Here is a 27,114-nt window from a genome sequence, read left to right as displayed (position 1 = left end):
AAAGCAACGATTGAATGTCACAGCTCAAAGTCTGACTTTTCCTACTAAAATAAAACGTGTGAGTGATACGTGTCAGGCACGCTGTCCACAGGGTTCATACACCTTTTTCAGGGTGAAATTCAAGTACTTTTTAAGCACTTTCAAGGTCCTTTTTCAAGCTTTTTTGTTCATCTCCCTTAAATAAACAGGCAGCCTGTAAGTATGAAATATTCATATACAAACACACATAAATGTGTGTACTGTCGCAGTGGCTGATTGTGCCCCACAGGCCTCAGTGTGAGCTTGAAGACATTTATAATCTTTAAGTAGTTTGATGTGTCGGTGCTGATGATAAACAGTTTGAATGAAACTTTGGTAGCACAGAAACAAGAGGCTATTCTTTGTGACCATATGGATCGGTCACATTACCGTTATTTCACCCAAAGGCACCAAGTTAATACTCAAAGAAGCTGCAGCTGTACACACGAATATAAACAGTACTTGGTGACAACTTTGCTTTTAGCCTCTAACCCTCTGGGGTCCAGGCTGTAATTGGCTGTTTCTGACTACTTTTGATTTGTTCTCTAGATTTCACCTTTAAAACTGTTATTTTCTCATTTTGACAAACTGTAAATATGTAAATATTGTGCTTAAAACATGAGTAGAAAGTGATATTTTTGACTGTAAAAACCAGAAGCATGTTTAACAAATCATTTTCGTAACTTGAAAGGCAAATAGAAATTGTGCATTTTTAAAAAATATGCACAAGTTTTGCAAACAACAAAGTTATTTGGTACTGTTGAGCTAAAAATGCAGCCGAGGCTCAGACGTTTTTCATATAACCATTTCAAACTATGTACAGAACAATCAGCTGTTCTGCATCAAAGAAGAAGACACACGAATGATTTATGCAACTCCAAAAAATAGTTTGTGTCACTGTGACACAGAGGAGAACAGCACAGGGATAAACCTGCAGGTCTGACAGCAGCTGTGTCAGCGTTTACACTGCAACCTGCCTTTGGTGGCTTTAAGGCAGCAACTGTGGCGTTCACTAGTAGAACTGACACACAAAACAACAACTACACACTAACTACACAAGACAACACACTAACCTGAGACTCCAAACACGGTAAACGTCACAAACCTCTCACCTATCAAATCTCTCTCTCTCTTAAAACTTCCGCCTCTTCCCAAACAACCACATGCCACATGTTGCCATATCATTTTTTGATTGGTCCATTTTTCCACCAATAGGGAAGGAGTGTTTTTTCTTTTTTCACTCACAATCAAAGCGTGTTTGCTAGCGCTCTCCTTAGAAAACGCCGTTTTTACCGTTTCTTCCCGGAGGAAACGCCAGTTTTATTCAGAAAAAACATCAGTTTTACGAGGCCTATCAACACGATTTAAAACCTGGTACTTAGTTTGAAGTCCGCACGTTCGACCCAAGTTGAAATGGAGACTCTGGGTCCGTCGACCCCAGAGGGTTAATCAGAAAGCCTAAGTTAGCTAGTTATGGTAAATGGTCTGTATTTGTATAGCGCTTTACACTCTACACAATCATCCACCTATTCACACACACATTCACACACTGATAGTTATGTATCGGGCTAATGTTTAAAGCTTTCACTTGAGTAAATTAACTCATATCACTGCTAAGTGATGTTAGCTATGTTCACAGCATATTCCATAACAGCGCTGCCATACTGCATCACACTCAGTGCATTTCGATCATTGCTCCAGCGAGTTTGATAGCAACATAATAATCATAATTTTTTAAAAATAGCGTGTGTAACATACACATACTGGAAAATTATTTACTAGCACTCACCTATCATGACTGGAGAGCGCAAACTCCGCCATTTGTTCCATCAAACACTCATTAAAACAGCGACCTACAGGTATGTTAGCGCACTCATCCCCGACTGTCCGACGGAGGGGCGGGGTCACACGGTGAAACAGACGCAAGGCAGCCAGGCGGGGAAATTTTGCAACTCATTTTATTTTTATATCTGACAAGAAAAGTATTCAACCAGATAGTTATTTGTGGTGAATGAAATACAGTTACACTTTTAAGCACCACATCTGAAATTCAAGCACTTTTCAAACCTTGAAAAGACAACATTCAAGGATTTTCACGGATTTCAAGCACCCGTATGAACCCTGTGTCCGTCTCAGCTGAGTACATCAGTTTTGTTAAGTGCTATAAATAAATAAATAGATCAAATAAAGTAGCAACATCCTGAGATCTCGGTGTTAGAAAAACTGAATCCTTTTAGAGGTGAATCGTTGCATCTACAGCCTCCAAGGAAACCGGTGACTTCACTTGTAATTAAGCACATATTTCAATCAACTGATGGTTCCTGTATCACATCTGTACAAAATGCAATAAAAGTCTAATTTTGCTGTGGTCTTTGTCTCCACATATCTTACATCTGTGCAGTTCTTATTGGCCATAACAAAATACATTTGAGTGCAAAGGAACCATGGAAAGTGTCTCACATGGTGTGTTAGCTGAAACTAACAACACAAGTTAGCCCAGGGAGCACATGTGGATACGCTAGCATCCATTCACAGGCTAACACAGCTAAGAAATCATTAGCAGCTTCTACAATCACATTTCCAACAAAACGTCGTATCCTGACTGGTTTTAGAAGTCAGACACCGGACTGTGAACCACAATTCAATTTGCAAATAAACGAGATTCACCAGGATCTTCTTCACAGAATAAACTCTGTGGTTCAACACGTTACTGGACAGAAACTTTGACAACAGCTTTGTGCATCTACAAAACAAAATCAGTGCCTCGTTTCATGGAGCTAAAGAAACACAGGCTCTATATACAGAGAAACTCACCCTGCTCCATGCAGACAGATGCAGTGAAACCATGAGCAGCACTACGGTGCATTCATGGTGCATGGGGAAACTCACTGCTCTACAAAAAGTAACATTTAAAATAAAATAACCAGAGATTACACTCTCCCTCTCTAAACAGCATGAGTCCCTTCATGCATCGTTGACCAACGTGGACGTGGTGGAGTAACAGTTGTGGAGAATGCAACAGCTGAGGTTTGAGAAAAGGAGCTAATAGCCAAGGTCAGCGGCTCTCCTACTTCCTCATAAGGAAACTTCTCAGCTGTAGCTGAGCAGGATATCATTGCATTTGAATCCTCCTCGCTCTCTTTAACCCGAGTTCCTTCTGATTGGTTTCCTGGTTCTACAAAGAGAGTCTGCTGCCTGAGGGCCCCAGCTCCTCCTCCACCTACTGCTGTGGACATTTACAAAACGTCAATCCAAGAAAAATTGTCTGGTTTGTAATAGATAGTCATTTTTTATTAGAGTCTACAGCAGGAACCAACCTGAACCTTGTTATGAGCTGAATCAGTGCTGGACTGTAGAAATGCTGTTTCAGTGGCTGCTGCAGGAACTAACATGGAAACGTGTTCAGCAGCTTTCCAGCTCTAATATAGGAAACACAAGATCAGAGTTTGGACACACTGGAACCAAACAGTTTTGTCTCGGACTTTTATTTCAGCATCATCGTTTGGGTTGAATTAAAACCTTTCAGCAACGCTAACCAGACTTTACGAGGTAAACGTGTATCTCCAAGAATGTCTTGCTAAGAGTCGCGTGTTCTGGGAAACAACACACAAATCAGTGGCGTCAATAAGGTTGTGTTTCATGTAATACTCTAGACTTTACTGTGAGACCATCACTAACATGCAGACGTCACAAAGTTGTTCACGGATCACATTAATCCAGAGTCACAGACATGCAGAGACACTTCCAGGTATAACATATATAATCCACACAGTCAGTCACAGCTGAGCTCTTTACTGAAGTCAGCATCAGCTCTCTGCTCGCTCTCACATCATATTCATGACAATCAGACGTGTTTCAATGATGCTGCTGTTTTCAGCCAAGCACACAGTCTCCATGGAAGTTTAAACTGGAAACACTGGTAACTGCAGCAGAGTTTCATTTGGAGCAGACCTGATCTTTGTGACGCATCAACATGTCAACACAGTATTTAACAGAACTGCAGTTTGCATCAGATCATACATCAGACTGACCACGTTTGTAATTTCATCAAACCTGCCATTAACATATTCAACAGTACTTACACTATCTTAAACATGTTTTCTTTTTAAAATGTTTGCATATTTATTAAATATAAACTGTGCAGTATTTCATTGATGGAGGCCAAGAAAACACAGTTACAGGAGAAATGTATTTAAGCTTGAAATGTAGCTGCACTCGGTAGAATTGAGCCAACTGGTTGTCTTCATTTTCAGTTCTGATGAGCTCACATGTTTAAGATCATCGGTTTAAAGAACCATAAGGCCGTGGATCCTTAAGGGTTTTATGGTTTGAGTTTACAGTGAGAGGTGTTGATAATGATGTTGGCTGTTTTCAAGTTGAACAATCTTCCAGGTAAGTTTAAACTAGAAAAACGAGTCACTGCCTGCAGCAGAGTTTCAGTTTGCAGCATTCCTGATCTTTGTGCAGCAGCAACAACATGTTGTTAACAGAGCTGTGTAAAGACTGACTCACCTCACCAGGCTCTCTTTCATTCACATCATACACAACATTTACTTCATTACAAGCTGTGCTGCTCAAGTTACTGGAAATAAGCACTCAGTTACTAAGTAATCCCATGTCTTTACTGATTACTTATTTTCAAAAGTATTTGGTTACTTTACTCTTTAAAAAAACACGACTTGAATACGTAATAAAGTAGAAAGTAGACGTTTCAGCCCGAGACTTTTTTCTGCATAATCCATCATATAGAAATGAATCAAATTAAAAAGCCTTTCTTTTAATTGTTTTATTGTTTTTAATCTTTTTATTTTATGCATCAAGAAAAGATTAAATTATATTATAGCTGTTTTTGACTTGATGAAATGTGTTTAACATTTAAACCTATTTCCTGTATATTCCAGCACATGACATAAAATAATGTTTTGTGTTTCCACTCCCGAGTGGGGCGGGTGGAGGTCTGCCCACAGCGGTCATGTCAGGGGGAGGATCCGGGGGTTTCTCTGTCAATGTCACGTTCCCATGGCAGCGTGCTTGCTCAGATCTGAAGTGTTATGGTCCTGGGTGGGTGACCCAGTGTTTTTTGAGTTTTGGTTTCTTCTCATGGTTCCTTAGTTTTTTAGTGTTTCCTGAGTTCTAGTTTTAGGGTTTGTTATGTGGCTTCCTTCTGCATTTCCTGTTTTATTGTGAAGGTCTGTGTCTTATGCCAGAGTGTTCAGTTTGCGTTTCCCCTGTCTCGTCTTGTCAATCAGAATCGGCCGTGCCTCCCTCCTGTGTGTAGTTTCCCCTCTGTGTATTTATAGTGTGTGTTGTCTCGTGTTCGTCGCTGGTTCGTCTGTGTCGTCTCCTTCACGTCTCCCTGCATATCTTTCTAAGGATTTCAGGTTTGAGGTTAGTTTTGTTTAGTGATGGGTAGATGAGGCCTCGTGAAGCGTTTCAGCACATTCCCCAAACTGTACCGATACTGTGTCGACACAGTGTTGCTGTTTTGCTCCATACTGACACCTGCTGGACTTTAAATATCATTGCAGGCAACTTACTTGAGACTCAACAGACACCTAGTCATACTTGTTTACACTGTAAGGTACAGTGGAACCCCGACTTACCAAATTAATTCGTTCCCGAGGGTCTTTCGTAAGTCGAACATTTTCATTACACATTTTAGTTACAGTCAGCAGTGATATATACACATATATAGTATATATATATATATATATATATATATACATATATATATATATACTATATATATATATATATATAGTATTATATATATATATAATACTATATATATATAATACTATGTATATATATATATATATATAGTATTATATATATATATATATATATAGTATATATATATATATAGTATATATATATATATATATATATATATATATAGTATATATATATAGTATTATATATATATACTATATATATATATATATATAGTATATATATATATATATATAGTATATATATATATATATATATATATATATATATAGTATATATATATATATATATATATATATATATAGTATATATATATATATATATAGTATTATATATACATATAGTATATACACTGGGTGAATGTGCAGTAGTAGCAGCAAGCAGGTGAATTCTGTACATTAATATGAATAGACGTCTGACTATTTTACAGGATAGACAATATAAACATATTTAAAATTAAAGGAATTGAAATGTACATTGTGCCTTGGTTTAGTGTCTGGAAGAGTCCTGTCTCAGTCAATTATAGATGATGTGAGAGGGCGGGTGTGTGTGTTTAGGGCACGGATGGCTTGGGGATAGAAGCTCCTCTTGAGTCTCTCTGTCCTTGCCCGGATGATGTGGAACCTTCTACCAGATTGCAGGAGTTGGAACAGTTTGTTGCCAGGATGGGACGGGTCCTTCAGTATCTGCTCTAGTCCGGCATCTCCTGGTGTAGGTGTCCTGAAGCGGGGGGAGAGCAATCCTGCAGCAGCGTTCTGCTGTACGGATCACTCTCTGGAGAGCTTTTTGGTCCTTCACACAGCTGTTCCCGAACCACGATGTCATGTTCTGTGTGAGGATGCTCTCCACAGCGCCTGTATAGAAAATCCTGAGGATCTTTGGAGAGACCCTGAACTTCCTCAGTTGTCGTAGGTGATACAGGCGCTGCCTAGCCTTTTTGGTCTGGACCTGAATGTGTCAGGTCTGAGGAGATGTGGACACCAAGATACTTGAAGGACTGCACCCTCTCCACTGGAGCTCCATTGATGATAATGGGCTTGTAGTCTCTGTGCGATGTGAATTATATTATATGTGAATGATATAATGTTAAATTACTATTAAGCAAATGGCTGACTAAGTATTGTAGACTTTAGTTTACTGCAGCCATGTTTCATATAAATCAGGTATCATACAAAAATAAAAATAGCTTCAAATACAGTCATGACAATAAAGAATATGACTTTAAGGACTTAACATCATTACTTCAGTTATAGTACACCAACATCTCTGATACATTAGCACTTGTTAGGCGTGGCTGTGTGAAAACAGTAGATGGCGACACAGACACAGAGAAACACAGGGCTTAAATACACAGAGGGAGCAATCAGGGAATGGGTAACAGGAGGGAAACACAGCTGGGGCAAATCAGGCCTAACGAGACAAGAGGAAGCAAAACCAGACACATTAACATCAGACATGGACTTTCAAAGTAAAACAGGAAACATAACACAGACTCACGGACAGCCACTATAACAAAGGGAACAGAGACGTGGGAACAGGGCAGACACAAACACTGACTGAACACGGGGATCTAGGAACTTAGGATACACATAGACGCGAACTAGACAAGGGAACTCAGTGTACTAAGGGAACACTGAATGACCTGCTGGGTTTTGTCCATAAAACTACTCATCTACTGACCTTGGTTTTAAGTTGGACAGTGATTTTAAATTGGACAACCAAATCAGAGCAGTGGTGAAGTCCGGTTTTTATCATTTAAGGCGACTGGCAAGAGTAAAATCTTTTCTTTCGAGGCAGCACCTTGAAACAGTGATCCATGCTTTTATTTCTTCCCGCCTGGACTACTGTAACTCACTTTATGTGGGGGTCAGTCAGTCATTGCTCTCACGTCTGCAGCTGGTTCAAAATGCGGCTGCACGACTCCTAACAGGAACTCAAAAAAGAGAGCATATAACCCCCGTGCTGGCCTCTCTGCACTGGCTGCCTGTGTCTTTTAGAGTTCATTTTAAAATTCTTATGTTTGTTTTTAAATGCCTTCACAGTCTTGCCCCGCCTTACCTCTCTGAGCTTCTTCATCCCCACACACCCTGTCGGTCTCTCAGGTCAGCTGACCAGCTGCTCCTGGAGGTACCGAGATCCAGGAGGAAGCTCAGAGGGGGCGGGGCCTTCTCTATTGTGGCTCCAAGTTATGGAATCATTTGCCCATGCATGTTAGAGAGGCCCCTTCACTGTCCACTTTTAAATCACGTCTTAAAACCCACTTTTATTCCTTGGCTTTTAACCTCAGTGAGACTTAGTTTCTCTTTTAATTGAAGTAGTTATTTAATTAATGATTTCACTCTTCTTTTATTTGTGTTTTATTTATATCTCATGTAATTTTATTTTACAGTTCCAGTGTACAGCACTTTGTGTCAGCTGTGGTTGTTTTAAAGTGCTTTATAAATAAAGTTGATGATGATCTCAGATGACCACAAAGTAAAAGATCTCTCAGCAACATGATGCAACAGTTTAGGCACTGTTGCCCCGATCAGATCAGTGAGCTTTTTATTCTAAACATGAGCTGCTGTTACAGCAACAGACATTAATCCTACTGGTGTCTCACACAACAACTCAGTGTCCACTATGTGAAGCAGCCAAACACAGGCCTGCTCCTCTCACTAACAGAGACAAACTGCTGGCATGTTGGTTTCCATCTATACTGTCCAGTCTCTGCTGGTGGACACACAGCAGCATTGTTTCATCTCGTTTGAGTCATTGTTGACCTTAGCATGTTTTTAGTCTTCTGAGAGCACTGAAGCTTCTTTCAGCCTCAGTACCTGCGTTTTATCCTCAGATTAAATTATTATTCTGTGCTTGATGGGCCTCACCTTTGGCCCTGGCTCCTCCCCTCTGACTGCACTAGGACATACTGTCACCTGATAAAATAACACATGGATTCGTGCCATATAAAAAGTGAGACGTGTCAATTCAGATTCTTTGTCAAACATACACTAATGAATCAGTTTACATCAGCAGCCTGACAACTGTCATGATAAATACTAGTTAATCTACAGTCACCTGTGAGCTCTCCTCTCCACCTCTGAGCTACATGGCAGAGCTGCCTCTGTCACCTGATCAATAACAGTGAGACACTCCACATACATGCAGTCACACATGTGCTTCAAATACAGTCATGAACCATCAGGTCATCCTCCAGTTTCACCTGTGACCTTGTGTCACCATTGCTCTCTGAGCTCTGTGTTGGTTCTTCTGTCACCTGACAAACAGGACAAACATGACAATAAGAATAAAATGTGGAGCTGCTTCAGTGTTTCTGTCACTTTGTGCAGATCCTGACTCGTCAGTAATGTTTGTAGGCTGAGTGCATTTTAAAACTGTGCAAACTGCACTACAAGGTGGAAAATTTGCAAAATCGTGACTACCTCATGATATTCTGTCTCAAAAATGAACCCTATGAATACGTCAGTGCCATTAGGATGAAATTATTGTGTCACCAACATTTTAACATTAGACATATAATTCTAACAGCCTCTGTAAACTAATATCCGGGCTGCTCGAGGCTGCCGTTTTCTCTGACAGTTTCAATCAAAATTAGAAACGCTGCTCTGAGACTGAGAGAACTAACAGTGCTGATGGTCCGCTTGAAGCTGAAGCTCCGGTGCGTGTCAAAAAAATCAACACACACCGGCTCACTCCTTGGCGGCCGCTTATTGGGGCTCGCTCGGGCCACTTCGGAGGTGGGGTGCCTCCGGCCTCTCGGCCTGGGGCTCGGTCACTCAGGCACGGCTGGCTGCCGGCGGAGCTCACGGGCGCGTCACTGCAACTCCCCCTGGCTTCTGCTCCGCGGCTGCTGAGTGAGCCCTCATCTGGGACTCTCCTCAGCTCTTTCTGGGACAGTGGCGCGGCTGCCCCTCTGTGGGTCTTCCTTGGTCTCTTGTGTTCTGGGGGCCTCTGGATGTCTGGAGTTTTGAGCTCCTCCATACCTGCTTGATACCATAAAGGACGGGGCTGTGGCCCCCCCACACCCTCTAGCAGATCGTTACATGGAGAAACCTTTGGAATACAAGCATGCTGATCCACACAGGTATGCACACAGGTGTACACACGGGTATTCACAGACACGGACTACAGCTTTCTTGGCTGCTGCCTCAAAGCACATTGTGCACTGTCTATCTTGCGTGCTGCACAATATCGTTTATTATTTAGTATCTACTGATATCTACTGCTAGCTAGTTTATTGTGATGGTGCTGTTTTTTTTATTATGTTGCTCTTTGCTGTTTGCTGTCTCCTCTGGGTTTTTTTCTCCATACAGGTGACCCAGGAGTTTTGTTTTTTTTATTTGTTTGTTTTTTTCTCTCTTCCCCCCTTCTCACCGTCTCTTCTCCCCTTTGGTTTTCTTTCTTTCTCTCCCTCTCTTTCTTTCATTCTTTCCCCCTGTCCTATCCCACAGTTATGTCTGTCCCGTTTGCAACTGAAAATAAAATAAATTCATAATTATAATAAAGGTCAATCAAATGGACCAATATGGCAAGGCCATGATGATCCAATTGGTAAAATAAATCCGCCTGGCATCTTTCTTGGCCTTAAGACAACAATTCTGATGGCTATAGATCCAAACGGGACAAAAAAAAAAAAAAAAAATCAACACACTGCTTCAGAAGCTCTGTGTCGAAGCTTGATTCGTTTGGCCAGAGTGATCAGTGACGTCCGAAGCTTCATTTAGAACCTAACTGCTTCGGTGTCTGATTCAATGGTTTATAAGGAAGTGAATCATTCGCGGGATTTGTGGAGTGTTTGGTGGTGACAGATAGTGAACCAGTGATCATTCCACTGAGAGATTTGGAGCCAGTGAGGAATAGAGGAGGTTCTGTTGTGTGGGAGAATTTTGAGTTGATTTTGGTCGATCCGGTGGGTTTTCCAGCTTTGTGTTCTGGCCGTTTGCTTTTGTTTTGTGCGTGTTTATTATATCTGAAAACGGGAAAAAGATAAAATGTCAAAAATCTGCTTCCATAATATAAATATCATTAAATAACTTTAGAAAAACTTCCACTTGACTCTTTACATGTAATGTTGTAAAAATATATATTTTATTGTTTAATTAATCTGAAAATGTTAGTCTGCCAAATGTGCAGCAATTGAATTTATTTATTCTCTTTGTCTGATAGTTTGTGGGGCCCAGGTAGACTGTACAACTGCATCTCTACCAGTTTCTCTGCACTCCAGCCTCCTCTGTGCCATGTGAAGGGATTTTCCTTAAGGCAGGAGAAATGATCTCCACGAAAAGGAACAGGTTCGGCCATCGCACACTAGAACAAATTCTCTGCTTAAATAAAAATGAAAAAGGGTTACCGTCAATGCATCATGTTTTTCATTTGCAAGTTCATAAGCATTTTCCATTTCACAATCAATTCTACCCCCAGGTCAAAAATATGTCTGGGAAAATTTCCCTAATATAATATTATTTATTATATTTATACCAACACGGTGGCACAGTGGTTAGCACTGTTGCCGCACAGCAAGAAGGTCCTGAGTTCAATTCCACCATCAGGCCGGGGTCTTTCTGTGTGGAGTTTGCATGTTCTCCCCGTGTTTGCGTGGGTTCTCTCCGGGTACTCCGGCTTCCTCCCACCGTCCAAAGACATGCAGCTTGTGGGGATAGGTTAATTGGATAATCCAAATTGCCACTAGGTGTGAGTGTGAATGGTTGTCTGTCCCTGTGTGTTGGCCCTGCGACAGACTGGCGACCTGTCCAGGGTGTACCCCGCCTCTCGCCCTATGACAGCTGGGATAGGCTCCAGCGCCCCCCGCGACCCTGAAAAGGATAAGCGGAAGCGAATGGATGGATAATATTATTTATAAATATACCCCTCCGGCGATTAAATGCATACCTGCATGGAGGCAGGACCTCACAGCAGAAGCATACTCCATAATGTGTTGTACATTATTACATGTATATATATGTAACGTGGTATTTTTCAATTATTGTATTTACCAACATCAAGAAGTCACAAGCAAAGAAAGACCACACCATGGTGCATGTTTAAACAAGGAGAGTTTACCGGTCAAAACTATTTATTAAACAAATAAAACACATTTTTTAACCACCAAAAAACACACGTTCAAAGCAACACAGCGGCGGCCCAATATCAGACAGAACTCCACTCTGTAGAGTGAGCAGTCATTATGAAGCAGTTGGTTTTCTTTTGTGGATTCAAGCTGCTCTTCATATTTTTGGCCACCAGATGTCACCAGAGAGGACTGTGTTGAAAAGCTTCGAGTAATGAACCGTTTTTCAATACAAGCTTCAGAAAGCTTCATTTAGCCATCACTACCTGTAACGTTATTGTGACACATTTTATGAGTGAACTTGGCTCTAAGTGACTCACAGGTTTCTTTGAAAAACACTTTCTTACATCCAGCTTCTTCCTCTTTGCTGCCGTCCTCCTCTCCTCCTCGCAGCGCAGGCTTGCCGCTGCTGAAACTAAACAGAGCTCCCTGACAGGCTCAGCCAATCACATTGGCCATACTTGTCACATGACCAGGACTCCAGTAGAAGTAATTTAACTCTTTGGGCACCGCTGGGTGAGACGTATGGAGTGCCAGGACTGCCATAATGCATTAATTAAATACACCATTAAATAATTAATTAAATGTGGCAATAATTAATTAAAATTGGATTAATTAATTAAATAAATAGTTATGACACATGTAATTAATTAATTATTGACACATTTAATTAATTAATTATTGACACATTTAATTAATTATTTAATGATATATTTATTTATTTCATTTTGGCAGTCCTGGCGCCTGGCTTTCATCATGAAATAATTTTATCTGTCAGCATCACCCATCAAACTCAGGGGGCGGGGTTAACGCTGATCGAGTCAAAACCATCGCTTTGGCCTGGTGGCCATTGTTTCTAGCACACAACAACCGGCATGTGGAAGCTAACAGAACTGAGCTTTGAAAAACCCTGTGTGTGTGTCACCAAATACCGTTTTAATATTTTTTTAGCCGAGAATGTAGTGGTTTAATCTTCATGTGTCTGGTCGGTTTGTCAAGATACAGCCTCTTTGCAAAAGTGCTTCGATGATTTCGGAGATGTCTGCCCAGTCTCACGGCAAAGCGTGGGATAGACCCGCTCGCCTCGCAAGCAATCGAGCTGTTATTACCACCGACAAAGCGCAGGCCCCGGTACACAGCTGTAGTAACCCCCGCTGACTTCTTTTACTGAGGTTATATTTATCGGTGTTTTATTTCCTGATGTTCTTATGTGTCCTACGTGTTTCAGTCTGAATTATAACTAACATTAAAAACATGTTTAAGGAGGAGAGAGAGCAAATAAATCTGTTTAACATCTGATCTTTGGGTTTTTGTTCAGTAATCAGCGTGACCTGTGTATAAACACATAAAAGAGATAACGTTGGTGTTTCCGTCATGTAGTAACTGCTGGCTTTAACTGTACAAAGGTTGTTCCACACTATGAAACACATACAGACTTCATGATGTTCGGCTAATATTTTTATTGTGAATATTAATCATGCTGACCTCGCTCTGTACACCACGCAGCGAGGTCAGCATATCCACGATATCCTCAGCTCCATGAGTTAACACAAAGTTTCCCAGCTGACTATCTAACTGCCAACTATTCCAGAGACGTGAAAATATACAGCATAAAGAAAAGTGTAAGAGACTCAGCAGCAGATTAGAATAACAGTTATACATTTAATAAATCACCAAATGAATCCAAGAAACGAGCAAACCTGAGTTTGTGTTCCCTCAGCTGCAGACTCGCTGCTGTTTAAATGTTTGAAAAGGAAGATTAGATATAAAAAACGTCAAACATAGACTCAGTCTGCCTTCACATTTGATATGAGGCCAGCACGTATAGTGGCTGTGTCCTGTTTTAAGATCATACGTGTAAAATTGTTGTCTGACCTCCGTCGATCCAGCCGCTCAGTCCGTGGTTACCATGGTTACTGCATAAGCAGCTATAATGTTAACAGCTGGCACTGAGGAAACTTACCGGCAGCATGGGTGTTTATGTTTTTCATTGCAAAAGAACTGTCTGAATGGTTAACTGAAGTTAACTTGGATAAATTATAGTTAAGGAGTTTCACAGATAACGCCTATGTGAGCTGTGTGACTGTTCACCACTACACTGAAATCAGCAGGCTATTACTGAAATACACGTGCTATATCATAAACTATGATATAAATAGGGAGGTCCTATTAACATGTTTTAAAGGACACCTTCCTGCCTTTAGTCTCATTCATGAGCAGTATTAGTTTTCTTCTAACATCCAGAAGTCTGCACCATGTGTTTCATAGTTTGTAACAAGCCTTTGACAGGTAAACATAACATGACCGAAAAAGCAAAAAAAAAGAGAGAGAGAGAGAGTGTTGACATAAGAAGAGAAAATGCTCTCAATTATGGAGACAGACAAATGGTTCATTTATGTTTGATGTGTGTTTATTCCTCCCTAAATATCGTCGGTGAAGTTCGCCATGCACGTCAGATTTTCCTGCGCATTTTTATACCTCTGCCAACAGAGAGAGAAAAAATCACATTCTAACAGACAGCTGGTGCTTAGAATACAGTTGAATAACTATTAAAAAACAGATGATATTTAGATGATAGTTCAGTCTAACACATGTGAACCATTAAACGTCTGTGAAACTATGCAGTTATGAAACGTAACTTTAACCTCAGCCAAACCGATTTGCTCAGTTGTAAATAAAACAGCGAAGTAAACGTGACCCGACAGACAGAACCTGAGTGAATGAAGTCCAGCGTTTAACCACTGAGAGCTAAAACTCAGCTGAGGTTTCAAAGCTGTGTGCCGGTGATTGGACATCAGCCGCTGATAAAGCTGGCTCGCCTATAAAGTGCTCTGTAAGGAAACGAGCTCCAGCAGCTCTGCGCTCGGGGAAAATACTATATTTACTTATCTTGTGCAGAAAAATGCACTGACATTGCGTTATATCGAGCACCGGCTGCCCAGTTAAACTGTGACTATCACCAGGTAACTAGGCGTGTTTCTTGAATTAGCAGCAGGTGTTAAACAGCTGACAGATGAGGAGGAGGATGCATGCAGGTAAACTGAGGGTCTGTTGAGCTGATCGCTGGTTTCGTGAGAAAAATGTCAGCTCGTTCTTTATGTTACAGAAGCACAGAGACACAAGACCAGGCGGAAAGAGACGATCGTTCGGTGAAAATGAGAATCTGCGAATGCAACATGTGGAACACGGAGAGTGGAATATGTAAACAAACCGGTTAACGTAACCCCCTGGGTGCACTCTGCATGCTAACTGTTAGCAGAGCTAGTGAAATCTCTGAAAACATCTGAGCACTTTTGCAAACATGTTCTATGTTGACAACCTGACCAGACATACGGCGCGACATTCGCGGCTAAAACACTGTTAAAAGTGTAGCTGGTGACAGAAAAACGGGGTATTTTAAAACTACACCACCACCATTGCTGCTTGTGATTTGATCTGCATTCTGGGATACCTGGCTGCCCCAAGTCTACACAAGCAATCGATTATCTAGGATCGACCTGTTTTGACTTACTTTGCACGGCAACCAATCAAATGTTAGAGAAGCTGCATGGGCAGCGTTAACCCCGCCCCCTGAGTTTGATGGGTGAGGCTGACAGATAAAATTATTTCATGATGAGAGCCAGGCGCCAGGACTGCCAAAATGAAATAAATAAATATGTCATTAAATAATTAATTAAATGTGTCAATAATTAATTAAATGTGTCAATAATTAATTAAAATGTGAAATACATAAATAATTAATTACATGTGTCATAACTATTTAATTAATTAATTCCAATTTTAATTAATTATTGCCACATTTAATTAATTATTTAATGGTGTATTTAATTAATGCATTATGGCAGTCCTGGCACTCCATAGAGACGCTGACAGATCGGTTTTCTTTCTTTCTATCGGGTTTGATTTTCTTTACTGGAAGAGATCAAATTATTGGTGGGGACACGTCACTTCCGTCCGTGACAATCTACGCCCTTGGTAAAAAACTTTGAAGTCCGAACTTTCAATGTGGCTGAAACAGACTCAGCGTTGCTGCAGCTTGTTGCTGTGTCAGCTCACATCAGTCATGTGATCTGGAGGTGCAGCGTGTCCGTGGACCACAGAGGGTTAATAACACTCACCTTCCTTCATTTCCACAGTGTAACATCCACCCACCTGTGTAAAATCAGAAATTCCCATGGTGTTGTTCAAAATGTGCTCTGGCACGATCATAAGCATCGCTTGCTGCTGAAAACAAGAAGAAAGCCGTCCTGCTATGAGCTGAACCATTTGTTAATGTGGAGGGGGGGACACTATGGAATATATCCAGTTCTAGCATTTATATTCACTCCTGACTGTAACTACGCTCAAACTGTTAAACTTATTTTAATAAACAACACTGTCATATGCAAAACTGGGGTGGCACTTGGGGTGGCAAGGGATCATTTTAGGGTGGCACTTGCCACCCCATGCCACCCTTCTAGATCCGCCCCTGCTGATGAAGCCAACAGGTTCGCTTCATTTGCAAAAAGCAGATATGAGTTTCTGAGGCCACAGTCTTCTGTGGCAGAAGGGGAATCAGGGGAAGCCCTGGAGGAGTCCACCACCCACCAGAAACAGGTCTGAGCTCTCACTGAGTGGTAAAGGGGCTACACAGCCCACATGAGGCTGAGGGATGCAGCCTTCTGTCAGACTGTCACTAACACAGAGAAACACCCGTGTACACTCATACTCATGGGCACATACACCAATCAACCCAACCCCACTAACTGCTCGTCTTTGGACTGTGGGAGCCAGAGAACCCAGAGAGGACCCAGACATGGGGAGAGCATGCAAACAGCTTAGATGTTGGATTTGAACCCAGAACCTTCTTGCTGTCAGGAAACAGTGCCAACCACTTTTCCACTGTGCTGCCTGTTTGACTCTGATACACCCATTTTTGAGCTCTTAAAAACAGCCCTCCACACAACAGAGACAAACCATAAAGGACTTTGTGGCTTGTAGCAACCAAAGAAAGTTTAAGGTGCAAAATAAATAGGTTGAAAGGAAAGTAATAAAGGAAACATGTAATTATAACAGTAATGTTGGCTGTGTATCACGTGTGGCATGTCATTGTGGGGCTGGCCTCTGTTGGGATTGAGAATATGTGATGGCGGGGGCAGGGTTGGTTACTGGGGTTTATCCTGATCTCCTGTTTAGTGGAACTGTGCTCCTTTGAATCCACAGCACTAACCTGGCACACACACATAAAATGCATCATTGCTACAGAGCACAGCAGGACTCATTATGAGTGGTGGGGCAGGCTGGATGGTGTTGAGGAGTCGTATCGCAGTGACATTGGCTCCCCTGCTTCACTCTCTCCTGCCCCACTAATGCAACTCACTAATCCCTCTGTCCCCTTTAGGTGGGGCTCACGCTGACAAGATAAAATAAGCTGCACGACTGGTGGGTGGGGGCTGTGCTGTCAGCCCCCCTGGGTCTGCTCCTCTGTGATCCTCAGTGGGCCAGTATGCCTCTCCTGGTAGCTCCATGGGGGATGGTGTGGTGGGTTGGTGGGTGCCATGGCGACTATGTGCGGACTTCACATTTTTGTCTGCTGTGACAGCTCCTTGATCTGGGCGGGGCCAGTGGGGTGTGGGTAGGTCCTTTGTGGGGCTTTGGACGTTGCCTGAATATTGTCAGGCAGCTGGGTGCTGTGCCTCGACCCTTTCTTCCTTTGCATTTGTGGTTTGGTGCCATAAATGCACAACATAGAAGAGCCACCTCGACGGGACAACACTCAGCGGTTCATCTGTCTCTCTTCCACAGCATGTCTTTATCCTGTCTTCCTTCTCTCACCCCAACCAATCACAGCAGATGGCCCCGCCCCTCCCTGAGCCTGGTGCCGGAGGTTTCTTCCTGTTAAAAGGGAGTTTTTCCTTCCCACTGTCGCCAAAGTGCTGCTCATAGGGGGTCATATTGTTGGGTTTTTCTCTGTATGTATTATTGTACGAGCTACCTTACAGTATAAAGCACCTTGAGACGACTGCTGTTGTGATTTGGTGCTGTGTAAATAAAACTGAATTGAATTAAGAAACAACTCTTAGATTCCTCACATGATTCTCCTGTATTCCTACGGGACGCCAAGGTAATATAACATGGAAGTGTGTCACAGTGCCTGGTGGCCACATGTTACCCATAAACTGTCAACCTGACCGTACTGTAGCTACGTCCAAAGACTAGTTAAAGATTAAAGCTTTTTGGGGGGTTAAATCTGACATAAATAAAGAAAGAATAACATTAAAGTCGATTCTTTTGATCACTGTGGTTCTACTTTGAGGATATGACGTGTAAAAACCCTCAGTTGTGGCTGGTGGATCTCACATTCCTGGTCTTTGTAATTCCAGTTCAATGAAGCCTCATTTTCACCTTTTTCCAGGTAAATTTTCCCAACTGTTCTAATGTCCATGCTGTGGCATTGTCCCATCATTTGTATTTCCTGTTAATGGATTTTTAATATGGTCTGGGAAATTACTATATATGAGTAACTTCCTGTTGTATTGCAGCTTAAGGCCATTGTCACTGAAATAAAGCCCAAGTTGTAATAGTTTGCATCCAGAACGAGGAAAACGAAGAAACCCAAACACTGCTCAGTGGATGAGTCCGTCCTGGAATAAATACCAGGACAAAACTAAAAAGAAGAGCTTGTTTCCTCGAAGCAACAACAGAAAGCTCTTTGTCTCTACAGATGTTTCTGGGAAACACGTTAACAATATTTAAACATTTGTTCTTAATAAACGTTTTTACTTAATGATGCTTTATGATATTTCTATCTGACCTAATGCAGCAGCGTATCCACATGAACTCTGCAGTGTTTCTACCCAGAGGCCACCGTGGTCCTTCTTTACTAATGCTGAGGGTTTTCTCCCAGCCGTGATAGCCTTTGACAGGTAAACTGAGTCATTCCAGCCCAGTGCAAAAATAACCTCCCTGTCTGCTCTTAACTTCACGCATCGATGCTAAAACGTTGCATAACTGAACCTGCAGACTGTGATCCTGTAGCTGTCGAGGAGAGGGCTTGATGCCGTCCATCTTCTGCTCAATTAACAACGCCTGCAACCTTTTGAGCCTTGGTCCTGCTACAGTCACAAATATAACATCATCACTCTTTATTTGATCCACTACACTGCTGTCATTTCTCTGTTATGGCCCCACAAGGTCACTGAATTCTGTCATTCTTCTCCAATCCATGGTTTTCAGTCACTGGTGGGCAACATTACTCTACCACGACTGCAAACAGTGGACAGTTGGTAGGTAGTCCTGCAGGACGCCTGTCTCGAGCCAAGGCTACTTGGAACATCTCTCCATGGAGGAACAATGAAGACATGAAGAGAAACTATAAATCTTTGGGACTTGTGCTCCAACAGCTTTGTTTAAAGGCCTGAAAGTGGCGACGTCTCTCCCAGAGCTCCAGCTCAGTGACATCTATGTGTGCCTTGTATGCTTCAGCTGACGCTGCTGCCAGGATGAAAGCTGTCAAACCGAGCACAGCTACATGTTCCACCTGGATGGGTAAATAATGTGTTTGAGGTGAGAACAATCAGGAAAGCTCGCCAGCGGCTTTACTTCCTGAGGAGGCTGAGGAAGTTTGGCATGAACGCCAACATCACCTCAAATTTCTACAGGTGTGCAGTCGAGAGCTTGCTGACGAGCTGCATCACAGTTTGGTACGAAGCTGCTCTGCCAGCAGCCGTAAATCACTACAGAGGGTGAAGGCAGCAGAGCACATCACTGGCACGAGGCTTCCTGCCATTCAGGACATTTATCTCCAGCGGTGCCTCCATAAAGCACACAGCATCATCAAGGACCACAGCCACCCAGCACATCAGCTGTTCTCCTTGTTACCATCGTTACAGGAGTCTGTCTGCTCGGACTACAAGACTCAAAAACTGTTTCTACCACCAAGCCATACGACACCTCAACCACAACACTTAAACACACACAACACAGCACTCAGAAGCTACCTGCAGCTTCACAAGTACTCTGTTTAATCTGCACTGGTCACTCCACTTTATTGTCATTGATATTTATATTTAAAAGTGCAATACTGAAATTTTCTGCTGCTCATTCCTGTGCAATGTCCCATCTGCCCTCCCGTCATATTTCTCTTCAAGATTTTCTTATTTAATCACTAGTGTACATATATTTATAGATACAAATATATTTAGTCATCTTTTCTCTTTTACCATGTCTCTCTAATATTTGCTCCTTACTATTTTTCTATTTTCTTTATTATTTTATTTTATTATATTTTCTCCTACTGTATCAAGCTGCCGAGTGACTGCTGCTCGTCAAACACATTTCATTGCAATGTTGACCCTGTGCTAACTTGCATATGACAAATAAAACTGAAAACTGAAAAGAAGAAACTGGTCGTTGTTAAAGGAAAGGTAATCTCCACATAAGCAGCTTAGATGACCTTCCACGTGTAAATCTTACAATGTGTTGACTTGGACATGAACAGTGTAGGACCAGAAAAGTCCCAGCAGTGTTCATTTGTCACATTAATGTAAAATGAAGTCTTTTTCTGATGTTGGGTTAATCGTTCCTACAGTTTAAATGAGCCGTCACTGATGTTCACATGTGGCAGCCATACTCTACGGCTTCTGTAAATAAACACTGATTACTGAATCCAGTTTTGGCTACATTAAACTCAAAGACGTTCAAAGGATGGCTGGAAAGCTACAGACTGCAGTACTGTTTGGCACCAGTAGCAAAGTATGTCTGTTGTGGAGTTGTAGACATGTAACTTGAACATGTTTGTAACTTTTTACTAGCATTTTGTTTACTATGTTTCAGATCTATGGCACTAAATGGGGGACTGACCACGTTTTTGACCTTGACTGGACTTACTGGGTCCAGTAAAGATATCATAGCCAAAGGTGGCTCTGCTTCCAGTTCTGGCTTATAGGAAGATCTCTGAAGGTTGGGTGTAATCCTCTCCTGACTTTGGATCACTCTCTTAGATCTAAACCTCCAGCTCTGGACTCGCCATCCTCAAAGACTGCTCCATAAGAACACAGGCATGTGTGAACAGCCCACTCCTCCTTTGGTCAATGGCACACACTTTTAGACGATGTGTATTCAGCATCTGGCAAGAGTGGAATCAACTGGGGCTCTTTCTAAATTGGCGTCACCATTGATTGTGGTGGTGGCAGCAGCTCATTCTGCTGGCTCTGTGTAACAGGGTCATAAATCACATTGTTATAATGTGTTCTAAACCCCCAAACTGCTCCTTTTATACCTGACTTTTAGGACCTCCAAGCCTGTAGTTGTGTTCATTATCAGTTAGAGCCCCTCCTCGTTCTTTTCTTCTTCTTCGGTGCAATCCTATAAATACAGTGTACCCCTTTTGCCTCTCCCCTTTTCTACAATCCCCCTGTGGGAGAGGTGGGTGTCATTTCTTTCCAACACTTTAAAACACACATATAATGCATATTTAGCCACCTGGATGTTTCTGGTTGCAATTTTAGTTCGATTATTGTCATTATTAAGCCTGTTTTTGTTAGATGTTATAAGTGTGTCGTATGTGTGTATCATAAATGTGTTTTAGGCGCCATAAATGCTAGCATGAATATATACTCCTTGCTAGCTTGGGAGCTGTGGTGGGTTGAACTAACCCTCTTCCCCACTGTTTGTATTTGGTCGTAGGAGCTGGAGTGGGCAAATTATTTACTGGGAGGTCTATCTTTCTTTTACCTTTTTTATCAGACACAACGCAGAATCACACCGGTTACATCTGCAGCTCATCCATCACCTGTTCTTCCCATCACTTAATGTTTTTGCTGCAAGACGTTGGAGTGAGTGCCATCTATTTTGCTGTTGTTTGGAGGCATTTTAGTTCAGTGAGAAACAGGAGGTCACGCAACAAACTGCTCAAATGAGTGGAAGCCGCTGCCCTCTGCTCGTCAGCTGGGAAACCTGGATCTCCCTTGTTGTGTTAACAGACCTCTCTGCATTGAATCATACCTGTTATTAACCTCTGTCTCTCTTCTACAGCATGTCTTTATCCTGTTTTTCTTCTCTCACCCCAACCAATCACAGCAGATGGCCCCGCCCCTCCCTGAGCCTGGTTCTGTCGGAGGTTTCTTCCTGTTAAAAGGGAGTTTTTCCTTCCCACTGTCGCCAAAGTGCTGCTCATAGGGGGTCATATGATTGTTGGGTTCTTCTCTGTATCTATGAAGCGCCTTGAGGCGACTTTTGTTGTGATTTGGCGCTATATAAATAAAATTTAATTGAATTGTCAGGGTCAAAGTTCAGAGGAAAGTTTGTTCAGCAAATGAATGACAATAAATCATACATGTTTGCTGATTCACAGATTGACAGCCTGGAGGAACAGGGCTGTGTCGTTCCTGTGATGCGATTCAGCTTTATTTTAGTATTCATTTATTTTATTAGCTTTATTTCAGCCACTCAAACAAAACAACATTATATTATATTTAATATATATTAAATATGTGCCAACTGATTCAGTACGTTTCATGTAGAAATATCTGTGGCAACTTTTTGTTGCAGCAATGATCTCAAAACACAAGGGGGGTGGGGGGGGGGGGGGGGGGGCTAAGATGAATGTCTGCTGTGAGGACAGGGGGTGTGCATGTGCTCAAGTCACGTGACACGTCATTTACGCAACATTTGGTCGATTTCAAAGTTACAGTGAGATAAAATCATGTTATGGATTGCACTCAGTATATTGTGCCGACATGGTGAGATTGTGTCTGTCGAGCCGAGGAGAGCGTCGCAGTGCCAAAAGCTGTAAAATGAACTATCAGGCTGGAGTGTGCTGCCACAGCACAGAGCAGTCACAGAGTCCTGCAGGCAGAAGAGGAGTGATCGTGTTAGCCACCTTACAAAACAAAAAGACATGAAGTGAAAAGCAGAGCGCAGAGTGTGGCAGAAGAAGACAGACTGGGCCAAGTCCTGCATGTGCGAGAGCGAGCGAGACCCGGGACAACGTCATCCGCCTCGCCTGGACTAGTCCGCCGGCCGGAGGAGGGACAGTGGCTGCACTGTGCAGCCGAAGAGTCACTTTGATCGCGCAGGAAACGAGCGACGCAACCGGTCCACCGTCCGTGCAAACTGCGCCAGGCAGCGTATTGCACGCTGGAGGACACCGAGGAAAGTCACAGTAGGAGCGGTGCTTAGTGAGAGGTGATGTCGGGGGGACATGGCTTCTTCTCCGGTCACCCCAGCATCGCTTGAAGGAGAAACACCTTCACCCACCGGGAACGAGGAGCCCGCGACCACCCGACAGGTACGACACGCCTCCGAGACCCTCTGCGCGCCCGGTAACGTTGTAACGTTTTACCGAAGTTCATTCGCAAACACACCAGCTTAAGATGGACCCGAGAATCAGCACACGGGAGCACTGGTGTCTGACTCAGCAGAAACGGCTCGACGTGCGTGTAATGTTAGGTGGAGCGCTCGTGAAGCAGAGTCAGTGCGCTCCTATGCTCTGTGCAAACGTGTTGTAATGCTCCAATCAAATCAGTTCTGTGAGATGTGAATGTTAATAGTTCTGTTAAAGTGACTGAGTAGATTAGCTAGTGTAACACAAGCACTCTGAGCAACTCTGTGTAGCTAACAGAGGCATTCATACGGTTGATCATGATATCCTTTTGGCACGATTGGAACAAGTAGTAGGCCTCAAAGGAAATGTTTTATCTTGGTTTAAATCATATTTTTCTGAGAGGTCGTTCTCCGTCACGATGGGAAAATATTCCTCTTCTTCTGCCCGTTTTCGCTGTGGTGTGCCCCAGGGCTCGGTACTGGGTCCTGTGTTGTTTTCTCTGTATATGTTGCCCTTGAGCTCCATTTTTGAAAAACACAATGTCTCTTTTCACTGTTATGCTGATGATATTCAAATCTACCTTCACCTGACTGGGGATGCTCTATTCTCACCACATCCTCTGTTTGACTGTCTGAGTGATGTCAAAGACTGGTTATCACGTAACTTTCTTACTTTAAATGGAAAGAAGACAGAAATTATTGTTTTTGACCGAAATATGCCTCTGGGACAATTGACTGGCACATTTGGGCCTGTTGCTAACTACCTTACTGATACTGCCAGGAATCTTGGAGTTTTCATGGACAGTTCCTTCAAACTTGACAAACAGGTCTCTACTGTGGTGAAAACTAGCTTTCATCAACTACGCCTAATTTCTAAGGCTAAACCCTACATACCACACAAAGATATGGAGAAACTCATTCATGCTTTCATTATGTCAAGACTGGACTATTGTAACTCACTCTACTTGGGTCTACAATCTTCTCTTCTGCAGCATTTGCAGCTGGTCCAGAATGCCGCAGCACGTCTCTTGACCGGCACTAGAAAGTTTGACTCTATCACCCCTGTTCTGAAAAATTTACACTGGCTTCCTATCAAATATCGAATTGATTTTAAAATTTTATTGTTTACTTATAAAATTTTAAACAATATGGCACCTGACTATTTAGCTGATCTCCTCTGTCTGTACAGCCCTCAGAGAGCACTAAGATCATCGGACCAACTGCTGTTAGTGCAACCTAGGTCTCGGCTGATGACCAGAGGAGACCGTGCCTTTGCCGTTGCTGCACCCAGGCCATGGAATACTCTCCCTCTTCATATTCGCGCATCAGATTCCATTCAGTCTTTTAAATCACGTTTAAAAACGTATTTGTTTGATCTGGCATTTAAGGCGAATTAGGGTAATTTACATCTGGCTCTGTATTTAGATTATGTAATCATCTTATATTTTATATATTTGTAATTTATATTTTATTGTGATTTTATCTGTATTGTGATTTTACTGGAAAGCACTTTGGTGTACTTCGGTCTTAAAAATGTGCTATATAAATAAATTTTGATTGATTGATTGATTGATTAAACAAGCTGTGTTTCATGATGCACTAAATAGTGATTTTGCCAGTAAATTACTGGAGGGAACAAATGTAATGTATTTACCAATGCTGTTATTGAATATAACTGTTTATATATAATAATATATATATAATTAATAAATTATATATAGTTATATATAATAAATATAATAACTGAATATAACATGACTTCAACAGGTTGAAATGAGCTTTGAAGAAACATCAGTTCAGTGCTGAAATATTTAAACGCTGCAGGAAGAAGAACAACAAAGTGATGACGGATGTTTGTGCTTCAAACAGGAAAACCAGCAGAAATAAATCACAGCCTGCCAGAGGTTTGGAGTTTCCCAGGTGCACCTGAACGCAGCACAGTGTCCCGATGCTCCTGATTGTCCTCAAACGTCTCTTTGGGTGTTTCCTTCCTGCTCAAAGTTTAATTTCACTTCCTGAACTTTGTGGAGTGGAGCTTGTTGTTGGTGTGTGAAGAAACTGTAAGTTTGCTTTGTTTCCTCCTTTAACAGTTTGTCTTTAGGAACTTTACTGTTTGTTCAGCTCGTGTTTGATTTCTTCACACAACAAACTGTGTGTGTTTGTATTTCCGGTCTCTCCATTAAAGTCAGTGTGTAATGTTTCCTGGCTAACATCAGCTGTGTGCAGCTTAGTTCAGCACAAATCTGCCGCTCCATAGTTCACGGTAACGGACTCACAGCTGGACCAACGAGGCCGAGTGTGTCCGCCACTCTGAGCTACGTTCGTGTTTGTGTACTTGTAGTTTGTACTTTGAGTTCACTCAGAGCCCACAGAGGACGCAGCGTACGTGATGACGTCACAGCCCTTTACCTCCTTTACTGTCACTGTGATTAATATTTACACACGAGACACCTGCAGAGCTCTGACGCTAAGCTAGCACACAGCATGCTAACGCTAAGCTAACGCTAAGCTAACCTAGAACCCAGAGTGAGTTAAAGCTGAGTAAACACTGACCCCAGACCAGCACCGTGATTTGATTTTGATTTTATTGATTCGCATTCAAATATCTCAGTGAAAACAGAACAAAAATCGACCATAAAGCAAGTAAGCATGAGACAAGGCTAATCAAAAGGTATTGGCTGAAGCATTTGCTTATTACGCCAACCCTTTTCACAAAATATCTTTTTGCATGCAGCTCCTGTACACAGGGCCTGAAGCAAATAAGAAAACAAAGCAAAAACCAAACAAACAAACAAGAAAAAAAAACTTTCCACCTTAGATAAGTAACTACATCAAAGCAAAAGAATCAAGAGGTTGTTTTTTTTTTTTTGCTCTTTTCATTCTTGATTTATATATTTTTCTAATACTCTATTTTTAAACATGTTTTTAAACAAGGAAAATGAACTACACCTTTTTAAATCCCTGTCAGAACTATTCCACAGGTTACCTCCTCTAACAGAAACACATCTCTGCTTTATATTTGTCCTTATCTTGTTTTTTTTAAAGAAATCTCTTCCCCTTAAGTCATATTGACTCTCTCTGACTTTGAACAGCTTCTGAGTACTGGGGCCAAGCAAGTTATTTTGTGCTTTATACATTATCTGTGCCATTTTATATTCAACTAAATCATAAAATTTCAGGGTATTCAGATTAATAAACAAAATGTTAGTTGGTTCTATATAGTTTGATTGGTTTATAATTCTTATAGCTCTTTTTTGTAACTTGAAAATATGAAGAGTGTTCGTTTTATATGCATTACCCCATATCTCCAGACAGTAAGTCATATATGGAAGCAACAGAGTACAATAAAGTGTGTATAATGGTTTTTTGTTCAGGACATGCTTTGTTTTATAGAGAATAGCAATGGTTTTTGACATTTTTGTTTTCACAATGATAAAGTGAGCTGCTGCTGCTGAACTTGAACAGGTAACAAAGTGATGAGCAGTCAGGCTGCAGGTTTCTACCTGTTCATGTTTCTACAGTAGAATCACTTTGAAGTGTCTTTGTGCTGTTTCATCTTTGATTTGTGTTCATAAACACTCAGAGAAACATCACGTGACCTCATCAGGATCTGTGTTGGTGTGTGGGGCTGTACCTCAGCTTCATGTTGTTACATGCTCATTTGTTCATTTTAACATCAAAGTAATGTTATGAGGAGTAATGAAGTAACGTACTCCATTACTTTTAATTAAAGTGTTCTGTGTAATATGTGTAATAATGACTGTTTTGAGTAATGAGCAACACTGATCACAACAAAGAGGAAATGCCTCCAACATGCACAAACATTTGAGCCACAACATGCAGTTAATGTGCACAAATGTCTTTGATATGCTGCTCAGTGATGGTGGTGACTGTCAGAGCAGAGCTACTGAGAATCAATAAGTAATATCAATGATGGGATCAGAATCACTAAATTCTTCTCATCCCTGTCAGTATCATACATGTGCTGTATA

The 27,114-nt window shown here is 41.7% G+C and overlaps 2 protein-coding genes across 4 annotated transcripts in view; one reads left to right on the top strand and one right to left on the bottom strand.

The window, feature by feature from the left end:
* LOC146577284 (protein NLRC3-like) overlaps positions 1-1,901 on the bottom strand; it is a 208,074-nt gene extending 206,173 nt beyond the window's left edge. For both annotated transcript variants that reach the window (XM_085252761.1, XM_085252772.1), the window contains exon 1: positions 1,808-1,901. The gene's annotated coding sequence lies outside the window, so the exon portion shown is untranslated. The remainder of the gene's footprint in view (positions 1-1,807) is intronic.
* Positions 1-27,114, top strand: part of LOC146577283 (protein NLRC3-like) — a 682,649-nt gene that overhangs the window by 638,660 nt on the left and 16,875 nt on the right. Inside the window, exon 1 of one of the 2 annotated variants that reach the window (XM_085252794.1) lies at positions 25,086-25,182. The exons of the other annotated variant lie outside the window; for it this stretch is intronic. The gene's annotated coding sequence lies outside the window, so the exon portion shown is untranslated. Of the gene's footprint in view, positions 1-25,085; positions 25,183-27,114 lie in introns of those variants that run through there. 2 annotated transcript variants of the gene reach the window in all.

The sequence above is a fragment of the Mchenga conophoros genome, linkage group LG3 (genome assembly GCF_057382185.1).
Source record: "Mchenga conophoros isolate Kocher_MC1m ecotype Shallow Benthic linkage group LG3, M_conophoros_male_GT1.1, whole genome shotgun sequence".
In the NCBI taxonomy this organism is placed as follows: domain Eukaryota; kingdom Metazoa; phylum Chordata; class Actinopteri; order Cichliformes; family Cichlidae; genus Mchenga; species Mchenga conophoros.
The sequence above is the reverse complement of the archived record's forward strand: the minus strand, read 5'-3'. Positions and strand labels throughout refer to the sequence as shown.